This window comes from Stegodyphus dumicola, chromosome 6 (assembly GCF_044657685.1).
Source record: "Stegodyphus dumicola isolate Sdum_Otavi_A_Nest chromosome 6, ASM4465768v1".
Lineage (NCBI taxonomy): Eukaryota > Metazoa > Arthropoda > Arachnida > Araneae > Eresidae > Stegodyphus > Stegodyphus dumicola.
In genome coordinates, this window is record NC_140773.1 from 119,115,086 (window position 1) to 119,128,715 (window position 13,630).

Consider the following 13,630-nt stretch of genomic DNA (forward strand, 5'->3'; position numbering starts at 1 on the left):
GTGCTCCAAGAAAAAAGATAGAAAGACTAGATTCATTTGTGAAAATTGTAGCAAAAGTATATGTATAGAACATATGACCTCATTTTGTAAACAATGTTCAAGAAGTAAGTAAATAATTTTTCCTCTCCTTATTGTTTCCTATTTTGTCTAAAATGAAAAATTAACTTGGTTTTACATTTAATTTCTTTTAAAAAACGATTAATTTTTTGACAAATTTTTAATTACAATTTTTTTATTCGGGTATGACATACCCGGGGCGTGTTCTCGTGTTCGTCGAATCGGTGCGTGTGCTCGCGGGTTAACTAGACAACTGAACGCCTAGAGACGGAATATTGGTGACAAGAAACCGACCGTAAAGTGCTGGAACTGCGGTGCTTAAGGACACATACGACGAAACTGCAGAACACCCCAGGGTACGGATGTTAAAACCGCTCCTAACAAACAGCAGGGAAACTAATTAGTGGCCATCTCGCGGGGCGGAGGTTGCCAGATAATGAAAAGCCCCCGTTTAAAGCGCTTCAGATTTCTGCAGTGAGAGGCGGCAGTAATGGACTTTTCATAATAGGACATATTAATAGAGTTCCCTGCAATATGACGATAGATACAGGAGCCATCGTTACCATCATCCGAAATGATTTGGCTCAACAACTGGGAAGCAAACTTATCTGGACGCCGCCCTGCGTGTCCCTACAGACTGTGTCCGGTGAGAAGATCGACATAGATGGAAAAGTAAATGTTAACATCACGTTTGAAAGTGCCGCTTACCATCACACGGCATATGTAGCAGAGATCACTGATTCTTGCATACTCGGATTGGACTTTCTAAGGAAATACAATTTTTCCTTGGACTTTAAAAATAACGAATTGCATTCTACATCTGAGGACATAGCGTTATTTGGAGTTAATGATGAAGAAGTTAAATCTGTTCATAAAATCATAGCACAAGACAATATCACAATACCGGCAAGAACAGAAATTTTACTTCCTGGATCCATTGCCGAAAACAGAAATTTCCGCTACGGCATCATAGAATATCCCAATAACTGTAATAGCCCAAAAGGAGTACTAGTAGCCTCAACACTCGTCGACCTATCCAGAACGGTTATCCCGGTGAGAGTCGCCAATGTAACTGAGAAGGGGAGAATTATTAAGAAAGGTGAAGTGGTTGCAGCATGTACTCCAGTAACCAGCGTTGAAAGAAAGAGTAACATCCAAGAGTCCGTGTCCTTAGAGAGCATTACATCGGAGTTATTGCAGAATGCGCAATTAAACGATAAAGAGAGGAATGCTGCCGATCGCGTCATTAAAGACCTTCAAGTTGTTTTCGCCCGCTCGTCTTCTGACGTGGGTCGAACTAGTTTGACACAACATAGAATCGATACCGGCGATCATCCCCGATCAAGCAACATCCAAGACGTCTACCGTTTGCTAAACAGGAAGAGGTCCGAACCCTGTTAAAAGATATGGAAGAAGGCGATGTCATCGAGCCTTCAGTAAGTCCATGGGCATCTCCCATCGTCCTAGTCAGAAAGAAAGACGGCTCAACAAGATTTTGCGTCGACTATCGCCGGTTGAATGAGGTTACGAAGAAAGACAGTTACCCTCTTCCTAGAATTGACGACATTCTAGACACTCTCTCTGGAAGCAAGTGGTTCTCAACACTTGATTTAAAGAGTGGGTATTGGCAGGTAGAAATACAGCCTGAAGACCGAGAAAAGACGGCATTTACTACGGGCCAAGGGCTTTGGCAATTCAAGGTGATGCCGTTTGAACTGTGTAATGCGCCGGCAACATTCGAACGTCTTATGGAGACTGTTTTGAAAGGCCTTTCCTACGAAGCCTGCCTGATATACCTGGACGGCATCATCATCGTCGGAAAGAGTTTTGAAGAACATTTAGAAAATCTTAGGAAGGTGCTTCAGAAACTGAAAGAAGCCAATCTGAATCTGAGTCCCGCTAAATGCAAATTGTTCCGAAGGGAAGTGACTTACCTGGGACATGTCATCTCTGCAGAAGGTGTGCGCACGGATCCTGAAAAGGTATCAGCGGTTAAATCCTAGAAACGTCCCGAAAATGTCCAACAGCTGAGAAGCTTCCTAGGGCTTTGCACCTACTATAGGAGATTCGTGAAAGACTTTTCTTTCATCGCAAGACTTCTTCACAAGCTGACAGAGAGCAAGCAAAGATTTTTGTGGACAAATGAATGCGAGGATGCATTTAACAACTTAAAGGAGGCTTTAACATCTGCTCCAATCCTGACGTATCCTCAGCTCGACCGACCATTTATTCTCGACACCGACGCGAGCAATGAAAGTGTCGGTGCTGTTTTGTCCCAAGAAATAGACGGCCAAGAACGTGTAGTGGCGTACTGGAGCAAGTGCCTGTCTAAACCGGAGAGGAATTATTGTGTCACCAGGAAAGAGTTGCTCGCCATAGTCAAAGCTGTAGAACAGTTCCATCACTATCTATACGACAGAAAATTCCTGCTCCGGACCGATCATGCATCATTGACCTGGCTTTTAAATTTCAAGAATCCTGAGGGTCAAATAGCCAGGTGGATACAGAGACTCCAAGAATATGACATCACTATCCGTCATCGTAAGGGATCATCACACGGAAACGCCGACGCCCTGTCTAGAAGACCTTGCCAAGAAAGCTGCCGATATTGTTCCATGGTGGAAGCGAAATACGAGCTGCTGACTCCGGTCGCAAGACAAATTACAACATCAACATCGGCTGATCGAGAACCGTGGAGTGATGATGAAGTCAGGAAAGACCAGCTGGAAGACCGCGACATTAATCCCATAATTGATTTAATGGAGTCATCAACCAGAAAACCTACCTGGCAGGACATTTCTATCTGTAGTCCTACAACCAAACAGTATTGGGCACTCTGGGATTCACTTCACATTCGAAACGGTGTCTTATACCGGAAATTCGAATCGAATGATGGGAAGACGTTCCGATGGCAGCTGATACTTCTAAGATCCCGCATTCCTGATGTCCTTAAAGAACTAAATAACAGCCCTACGGGAGGTCACTTTGGAATAATGAAGACCTTACAGAGAGTTCGTGAGCGCTTTTACTGGAATAATGCAAAGGATGACGTCCAAAAGTGGTGCCGATCCTGCCATGCCTGTGCAGGTCGGAAAGGACCGAAGAGACGCAGCCGAGGCAAGCTGCAAAGTTACAACGTAGGGGCGCCTTTTGAACGTATCGCCTTTGACATTTTGGGACCTCTGCCACGAACTGCTGATGGCAACAAATACATACTCGTTGTCATTGATTACTTCACCAAGTGGCCTGAAGCTTATCCTATTCCTGATCAAGAGGCAGTCACAGTAGCTGAGGTAATGATACAGCACTGGATTTCCAGGTTCGGAGTGCCTCTTCAGTTACATTCCGATCAGGGAAGGAATTTTGCCTCGGCAGTAATCAAAGAACTATGCAAACTACTCGGCATTGACAAAACTCAAACGACGCCATTGCTTCCCCAGTCGGACGGCACGATAGAGTGGTTCAATCGAACCATCCTTAATAACCTCTCAATAGTGGTTTCCAGAAACCAACAGGACTGGGACAAGAAATTACCACTCTTTTTACTGGCTTACCGCAGTGCTGTCCACGAGACTACCGGCTATTCTCCATCACAAATGCTCTTCGATCGTGATCTTCGTCTGCCTAGTGATCTATTGTTTGGCCGCCCTCCGGATGCTCCTTCATCGTCTGAGGAATATATTCAAGATCTCCAGGCCCGGTTTGAAGTGATGCACATCTTTGCACGAGAGCGAGTCAACTTGGCGACGGAGAAGATGAAGACCCGATACGACACAAGAGCTACTGAACATCAATTCCACGAAGGAGACAAGGTGTGGTTGTGGAATCCGACTCGACGGAAAGGACTTTGTCCGAAATTACAGTCATCTTGTGATGGCCCGTACACAGTCCTAAACAGGCTGAATGACGTCGTGGTTCGGATTCGTAAGTCTTCGAACTCTAAACCTAAAGTCGTTCATTACGACAGGTTAGCTCATTACTATGGCCATAGTACATAATGTAAATAATTGTAAATAGTGTAAGACCATGGTCCTTTTTGTTTTTAAATGTGTATCTGATTTGATTTGTATTTAGTATTTGATTTGCATTTAGTATCTGATTTGTATTTGATAGCATTTGTTTAAGTTATCTATTGCATTTATTTTTCATGTTGTTTATTATTGTAATGTAAAGCTTATTAATGCATTTACGCCACAGTTGTAAGTTTGGCTTCCTGTCCAGGGATTGTACTGCCCGGGACGTGCAGTCCTTGGGAAGGGGGCAGTGTTACGAATTTGGTATTTAAAATGCTAATGTTAGTTCAATTATAAATTAAATGGTTTTATTTCTCGCGCAGTGCAGCGCGTGACGAATATTAAAAGAAAGCTAAGCCGGAAAATTGGAAATACAAGAGCGCGTGAATTAAATAAATAAATATCTCTTTTTGATTTCGAGAAAGTACTGGAAAATTCTAGCGCGTGATTTTTAAAATCTTATAAAAGGAGGAAAACATCTCAGTTTGTAGTTGTTGCTTAGTTTGTTGTTGTTTAGAAAATTGCTCTTGTTGATTGTAGCGAATTCGCGGATTAGGTTTCTTTAGCTGTTTTGAATTACGTTCTATTGGACATTTGAGTAGTTAAAAGATTACTACTGTGAGATATTGTAATACTGCATGATAATTTGAGAAAATTTAAGCATTATTGTTGTGATAATATTAAATTTTTGTTTATTTTTCATCGGACTTGTGCATTCATTTCATAACGAACCCGTACGCACGCAACACTAGGTTAAAGAAAGAAGCCAGTCTTGACTATGTCGTGAAAGCATTGAAAGATAGCTTCAGTTCTGTGCACAATTTGCACTCTAACTTCCGTGCTCTTATTCAGGCTTTTCAGAAACCACACGAGTCAGTGCGACAATTTGCAGCACGTATAGAGTCTCTTTCGGACAAAACTGTGCCAGTGGAAAGAAGCAGTGACCCTGCAGCAGAAGCACAGAGGCAGGATTTACTTCTGTCAGTGTTTATCGAATGATTGCAGTTGCATTTGCGACGCTTGTTGCTGCCACAGAATCGCAAAACTTTTGCATCTGCTAAACAGCATGCAATTATTGAGGAAGATATGTGGGCTAAGAGCCATGCTAGTAGTGATTTTTCAACAGCTGAGGTTAGAGCAGTGAATGCTGCTAAACCAGCAGTCGAAAAGTCAGTTACAACACCATCAGTAACCAACTCAGAGCTCACTACAGCTATTAAAATGCAACAGGAAAATATAGCTCATCTTACAAAAATGATGGGCTCTCTTCAAACACAGGTGCAGAGTTTAATATCACAAGGTACTCGTTCAAGACCCATGCAGCCTCGTTGTTACTAAGAGCCATGCTAGTAGTGATTTTTCAACAGCTGAGGTTAGAGCAGTGAATGCTGCTAAACCAGCAGTCGAAAAGTCAGTTACAACACCATCAGTAACCAACTCAGAGCTCACTACAGCTATTAAAATGCAACAGGAAAATATAGCTCATCTTACAAAAATGATGGGCTCTCTTCAAACACAGGTGCAGAGTTTAATATCACAAGGTACTCGTTCAAGACCCATACAGCCTCGTTGTTACAGATGCAACAGAATAGGGCATGTTAGCAGGGACTGCTATGCGAATATTGTGCCTAATCAGCACTCTAGACAGGGTCAACAGAGATTTAGAAATAACCAAACAGCCAGGAGACATCCTAATAACACCACACCAGCTGTTTCGGGTACTCCAAATACCACAAGTGTGGCTACAAATGCTTTGAATCCCCAAGCACCAAGTTTTAATTTAAACTAATTCAGGGTGGGGAGAAACCAGTCTCCGTTTCGTCTCCTAAAACCCTTTGGGAGGTGCCATCGGTTTTTATAGTATCCACTAGTGAGGCGTCTTTGCCTATTGTTGAGGGATCTATTTTGGGTGATAAAGTAAAGTTTTTATTGGACTCAGGGGCAAATGTAAACATCATAGAAGCTAAATGCATTAAATGTTTTGGAAATAAAATCTCATTGGATTCATGTAATATATATTTAAAGGGTATTGCTGCAGAAAAAGTAAAAATAAATAAGAAAATGAATTTAATAGTAGAATTTCAACAACAATATTTTGAAACTGAATTTTTAATTACTGACACACCTCTTTCATCTCAGTATGATGCTTTATTAGGGACTAAATTTCTTGCAGACAACAATATGCATTTGGATTTCTCCACTTCTCAACTGTTAGGATCAATTGTAATTCTTAAATGGAATCTAAGTCAGCCTAGTGCTATGAATAGTAATGTTTTCTCTACTTCAGTTTCTCAGTCATTTTGTTACTCTGTAACCAAACATAAATTACCACTTTTTCTGAAAATATCATTAAGCTGACTGCTCGTTCTGAAAATTTTACTACTTATACTGTGTTAATTGAACCTTTAATAGAACATGCTCAAAGTCACTTTTCCATAGCCAGGTCAGTTAATCAGACTTCTTTATCTAACGAATTTTATGTCAAAATAATTTTTCACCGAATACACTACATCTCAATAAAGGAATGAAATTGGCCAGTGCCCAACCTGTGAATGTCATCACACATAACTCTGAACTTGTAAACAATACCACCATAGAAACAGGTGAGGATTTCGAGTCTTGGGGTGGTGAATTTGATCTTACACATTTACCTGAGCAGCAACAACAACATTTATCACACCTTCTCAATCAGTATAGTAACATCTTTGCTGACCTCAGTCACTGAGTTAACAGGGTGTGACACCATCTTACACAACATCAACTTGCGTGACAATATTCCTGTTAGGCAAAAGCCTTACAAAGTACCTTACCATCTCAGGGATGAATTAGATAGACAGGTGGCAGAGCTGCTTGAAGCCAACATCATTCAAGAAAGTGACAGCCCTTACAGTGCTCCTGTTTTATTTGTTAAGAAAGCGGATAACACCTACCGTTTAGTCACTGACTTCCGCAAGTTGAATGAGAAAACGATAGAAGACAGTTTTCCTCTGCCTTCCATGATTGAGTTGATAGAACAGTCAGGAGATTCGAATTATTTTTTCACGCTTGATTTAACTTCAGGGTTTTTCTAGATGAAAATTCATCCTGATGACACCTTCAAAAGTGGTTTCTCGACTCCTTCTGGGCACTATGAGTGGTTACAAACACCTTTTGGCATGCGAAATGCTCCTAGTTCCTTTCAAAGGTTGATGTCCATAGTTTTGGCCAATCTTTCACCATTAAAAATAGGGATTTACATTGATGATATTGTCATTGCTTCTAAAACTTTTGATGAACATTTGGAAAAATTGAAGTTAGTTTTTGATAGACTGAAACCGCATAATTTAAAACTTAAACCTTCTAAATGTCATTTTCTGAAAAAAAAATTACGTATTTGGGATATAAAGTTACCAAGGGTAATATACAGCCTGATGATAAAAATTTAAAGACAATTCAGAGTTTTATTGCACCTAAAAATAGGAAGGAAGTTAGGCGATTTTTAGGCCTTATTGGCTTTTACAGAAGGTTCATTCCAAATTTTGCCCAAAATTCACTTCCTTTAACTCAGCTCACTAAAGATAAAGTTCTATTTTATTGGTCACATGAAGCTCAGCACGCCTTTGATATTCTAAAAGCTGAACTTCTGAATGAACCTATTTTGGCTTTACCTAATTTTATTAAACCTTTTTCCTTGTGTACTGATGCTTAATTATGCACTGGGTGCTGTCTTGTGTCAGGAAGATTCTAACGGTTTCCAACATCCAATTATGCTAGTAGAAAATTAAAAGGTCCTGAAACACGTTATAGTACGCTAGAGAGGGAAATTTTGGCAGTTGTTTGGGCCACAGCACATTTTAGACAATATCTTCTTGGTAAACCATTTACAGTATATTCTGATCAAGCTTCATTATCTCATGTTTTAAAACTTAAAGATCCCACTTCTAGAATTGCACGTTGGATTATGGGTTTATCCCAGTTTGATTATAAGATTGTTCACAAACCTGGTAGATTAAATTTAACAGCAGACTATTTATCTAGAGCAGTAAATGTTACACAGTTAATTCAAACTTCCATTACTCCTGAATTGTTAGAATTATTCAAAAAAGAACAAGCTTCTGATCCTTCTTGCCAGCAGATTGTAAATGATCTTAAGAATAATAAGCCTAATTCTCAGATATTTTTTTGTAAAGGAAGATGTTTTATATTGCAAATACAAGAAACCGAAGTCACGTTGGCAGAAGCAAGATAGGCTAGTTGTTCCTAAAACACTAGTATTAAGAATTTTGCAGGAGCATCATGATTCTCCTACTGCTGCACACTCAGGCTATCACAGAACACTTCATAGGGTTCAAAAGTCTTTTTTCTGGAAGGGTATGCATAAACAGGTGCACAATTACATTAAGTCCTGTCACTCCTGTATCCAGAGGAGGGGTCATAGACCTGCTCATAAGGCTTCCCTTATGAGAATGCCTATGGCTTCTCGTCCCATTGAGCGAATTGCGATGGATATAGTGGGTGCCCTTCCAGTTACTATGGCAGGCAACAGATATATTTTGGTCGTAACTGACTACTTTTCACGATGGCTTGAAGCTTATCCTTTGCAGGACACCACATCCATATCCATAATTGAGAAATTAGAACAATTTATTTCAACTCATGGTATACCTCAGCACATTGTTACAGATAAAGGTACTAATTTTATTTTTCAAGCTATAATGGACGTTTATAAGAAATTGGGGGTTACTAAACATACTACTACGAGTTATCATCCACAGTCTGATGGTGTAGTAGAAAGATTAAATGCTACTTTAATTAATTCACTTAGCCACTTAGTTTCTCAAACTCAGGAGGATTGGGATAGACATCTGCCTTTTGCCTTATTGGCACACAGAACTGGTCGTCATAGTGCACTTCAGGAATGTCCAGCTTTTATTTTATATGGCAGGGATTTGTGCTTACCAATTGATTTATTATTGCAAACCAATTTTAGAACTTATGATGACACAAACAATTATTCTAAAGATTTGGTTTTGAGATTACAAAAGGCTTTTAAATTAGTCAATCAGAATTTAACGGAGGCTGCTGATAAGCAAGAAAATTTACGTGGAAAGAATTCTCATGATAAGGACATAAAAGTGGGAGATTTGGTATATTTATACACTCCAGTAGTTCAGCCAGGTATGGCTAGAAAACTCTCTAAATTGAATCATGAATTATTGAGAAAGTGACTAAAGTCAACTATAAAATCTCTTCAATTACAAATCCTGATCGGATTCAGGCGATACACATGGACAGAGTCACGAAGGTACCAGAGAGAATTACTTTTCCCACACTTCAAAAGGATGACTCAATTTTGACAGATAATGTAAAGAACTCGTCACACGATTCACCTTACCATCTAAGACCTAGAGATACACATGGTTTTGTGTCGAAAAAGTGAAATGAAATATTTTGAGAATATAATGTGTTTTGTACACAATTTTGGTTAAATTATTATTTGTTTCTGGTAATCGTATTCTTATGTAGCTAAATTTTGTAATCAATTAGTATAGTTGTGTAGTCTTCTTGGCTTATCCTTGGTCGAGTGTTGCATTTGGATTTTACATGTTTTGGGCATAAGAGGTTGTGATCAAGTTGTCTTGGCTTGGAACTTTCTAGTCTCAATAGCCTGGTTTGTTTTTTTTGGAAGTTTGGCTGGGTTGGCCCCGCCTTTTCTCCACTTTCTTAAGTTCAATTTTTTTTTTCTCTCTTGAAATCCCTTAGCCATGGTAGTCGGGATTTGTTTCGGTTAGAATTTTGACTAGATAGTTCTCTTGCTAACACTTCGTGGTGGTTGTCTTCTGTTCATATTAGTGCAACTCGCTTTAATTTCTTATGCCAAGGATTTATTAGTAGTTTAGTTTGCGCTATACAATCGCGGTGTTTACTCGTATGCCCTCTCGTATTGGTGGGGTGTCAGTTCTTAGGGAAGTGAAATTCTGTGTGTTAGGGAAAATTATGATTTATACGGTACACATTTCCTTAAGTGTAATATTGAGTTGGTATCATAGGAGGGATGTTGTGTAGAGAAATTTAATTTAATTTAATTAAGTGATTCATAAAAATCAAAATTTTAATTTGTAATTATTCAAAATTTGAGCTACACAAGTTTGGTTATATTCTTTTTTTGGCTTATTAATTCTAGTGTAATATATTTTGGCTTTCCGAGTTTACGCGAACTGAGTCTTCAATCTTGTACACGCAAACAATGGATTTAGGTGAACTTTTCACGTAATAAACTCAGTTTTTCGTGTCAAAAATTAATTTGATTTCTTAGTATTTAATATCATTAGTTGCAGAAAAATTAGCTCTTTAATTTGACATAACTTTCGTTTTTCTAACTTTAATTCCATTTCAGTTATGAGCTTTAATTAGAAGATTTTTTTTCGTTTGCATTGTGATTTTTGTTGTGGGGGATGAAATGCCCTTTTCCTGTAGAAATGGTCACTTTTTTCGAGTTTCAGCGTTCTTTCGTTGGGAGTGATTACAGGGTTGTTGAAATTCCAAGTTTCCCCTTCCAGGAGGTGTGGTTAGTTTGGCGAGGGCTTGCCGTTTTAGAATTTCCGTTGAGGTTTCAAAGTGGGGGATTTGGCGAGTTCACTAACATGAGGGAATGCTGTAGTTGCAACTTTTTTAACTTTTGGCGAAGAGTGGTGCCAACGTGGCAGTCCGGCACCCACCTTTTTAACGGGATGTTTTGGGGGACGAGGGGACTTTTGGACTGCTTTCACTTGCAAGGAAGTAGGACTGGCCTACAGCTGAATTTCGGTTGGAATCATGTTCAAGAAAATGAAAGGGGTGTTAGGGCCCTTGTTAGGCCGTTGTTTCTCTAGTTATACTTAAATATATTGGCTCTAGTAGTCGTTTCTCGTGGCCTTCGGGCCGAGGAAATTTTTTCGGCATCTTTAAATAGTTCTTCCGTCAGCATAGATGATAAATAGCACTACTAAACACATACGATATACACTTCTGCATCGATTCCGTGCATTTGGTTCTTCAAGAAAAATTTAAATTTACTATTTCAAGAATTCCGTTTCCCCAGCTACAAGAACTTTTCCTAACGTCTCCTTGGGTGTGTCAACAGTTGGTTTCAAGAAAATGGGTTAAAAAAATAGCACTACTAAATTATATGATATACACTTCAGCATCGATTCAGTGCATTTGGTTCTTCAAGAAAAATTTAAAGTTACGATTTCAAGAATTCCGTTTCCCCAGCTACAAGAACTTTTCCTAACGTCTCCTTGGGTGTGTCAACAGTTGGTTTCAAGAAAATGGATTAAAAAAATAGCACTACTAAATTATATGATATACACTTCAGCATCGATTCAGTGCATTTGTTTCTTCAAGAAAAATTTAAAGTTACGATTTCAAGAATTCCGTTTCCCCAGCTACAAGAACTTTTCCTAACATCTCCTTGGGTGGGTCCACAGTTGGTTTCAAGAAAATGGGTTAAAGTTTCATACTCGCCAACCAGGCTCCTGTGAAGTTTCAGCTAAGTGATTTGTAATTTTTTTTCTCTTGTTTAAGGCAACTTAATTAGAATGGCTAGGAAAATTATTATTAGTTAAATAATTTAATTAAAGCGAGAAATTATATTGGTCGTTAAGATTTTATATCAGGTGAAATTAATTTGGTTTCATCACTTCGCAGTTGGAATAAGTTGCCTATTAATTTGCAAGCCTGATTTTATTTTTTTAAATATTTTTACCCGGTTATTTACTCATCTCATAACTCCAAAAATTATAATGTGCAATTAGTAATTAGTATCATTCCGGTTTATTTTCTCATCGCAAAACTCTAAAGTCATAATTTGCAATAAGAAATTAGTAACATTTTGTTTTGTAATTAAGTTCATATATGCTTTTTCTGTGTGGAATACTCTTGCAAAGTGAAAATTGTTAAATATAATTATTTCCTTTTTCCCTCCCGGAAGGGTATCTTATTCTTTCTTACAATGAAACTTATTATGCTTACCTGTATGAATTCAATATAATGTTTGATATTGCAGAAGTTTTGAAGGGAAATTGTGAGTTTATTCTGTTAAAGTATACCTTTTATTTTATTCAATTATTTGTCCCTAACTGATAGAATTTTCTAAAAATATAAATTGCTTAAGAGTAAAAATAAATAAGTTGTTCTAGATCAATCCATGGTTAAATTTATTTTGTGTGCTCATGATTTTTACCAGTCTTTTACTCAAATTGATTTTAAGGGTTAATCCGGATTAAACACAACGCAAATGTATATTGTATTGATACTGGTTTACTGTTGAAATGAGTATTTTGAGTGTTAGGTTCAATTAGTAGGGTACTCTTTTGGAAAATTTAAGGTAAAAGTTCAAAATATAGAACAAAAGCAAGAAATCTACTGAAATGCAGATTAAAATTAATTGGAATTCATTGGCCGCCGAAATGTTATGATTTTGTGTCTTCAGCTTCGGCCTACCGAGCTTTCAACGATTTTATTGACTTTTATTTTAAACATTGTAAATGATTTCTTTATACATTTTATACTTTTGTATTTACATTTTTTTTTTTCTTTGTGTATGATTTCATTGTATTATTGAAAACTCATGTTATTACTTACAATTTTGCCTTTTTTACTTACGATTTGTAAGTCTCGTGTGATACTTTAGGGTGCACGAGGATTTATTTTTCTTTAAATAAATAAAAAAAAATACTGGGGATTTAACATACCGGTAATTCTCTAATATATACCGGTAGGTTAAACACCCATAAAATAAGCCACCCAATCTTTCTTATGGACCTGAGCCATTTCAGCTTTTTTCTCAAAATTAATCAAATATAGTCCCATTTCATCCTTTTTACTTCCTTGTACGAAGTAAAAAAGGAAGTATTGTAATCGCGAAAAGTGTTTCAGGCAGCATATTTCAAAGAAAATATCCATTTTGACCGCTATCGAATGCAATTTAACGATGTTTTTGCGTGATGTCTGTACGTAAGGATAGAATAAATTACTCTTTTCCTTCAAAAAAAATTACAAAACTGCTTTAAAATGAATTCCGAAGAGAATTTTTCGTGGCCTCTGTACGTATGTACGTACGTACGTATCTCACATAACTCAAAAACGAGTATCCTCAGAACGTTGAAATTTTGTATATAGGACTGCTCTAACATGTAGATGTGCACCTCGTATTTTGGTTGCAATCGGCCGCGCCAAACGTATATTTAAATATATATATATATATATATATCTCCACTCTGTTACCCGGCTCAATGACCTCAGTTTCTTTACTCTTATGTGTTTGTAAATTGTACATTTTTGCTTTAAAAATGATTTAATTATGTTGCTTTTATCTTCCGGTTAAGGTTTTTATGCCTTTAGTAAATCTGTATGCAATATTTTTAGAATTATCAACAATTTTAAAGTTGTTTAGGTGGCCCAAAGCCTAATAATTTTTTTGATGGCGGCCATTGCTTGTTTATATTTGAAACAGCAGGATAGTGGATTTGTTGCCAATCTAGAGAAACTTAGTTTCGCAACAACAAAGATAACGCCTTCATTTACTATTGCGAATTAAA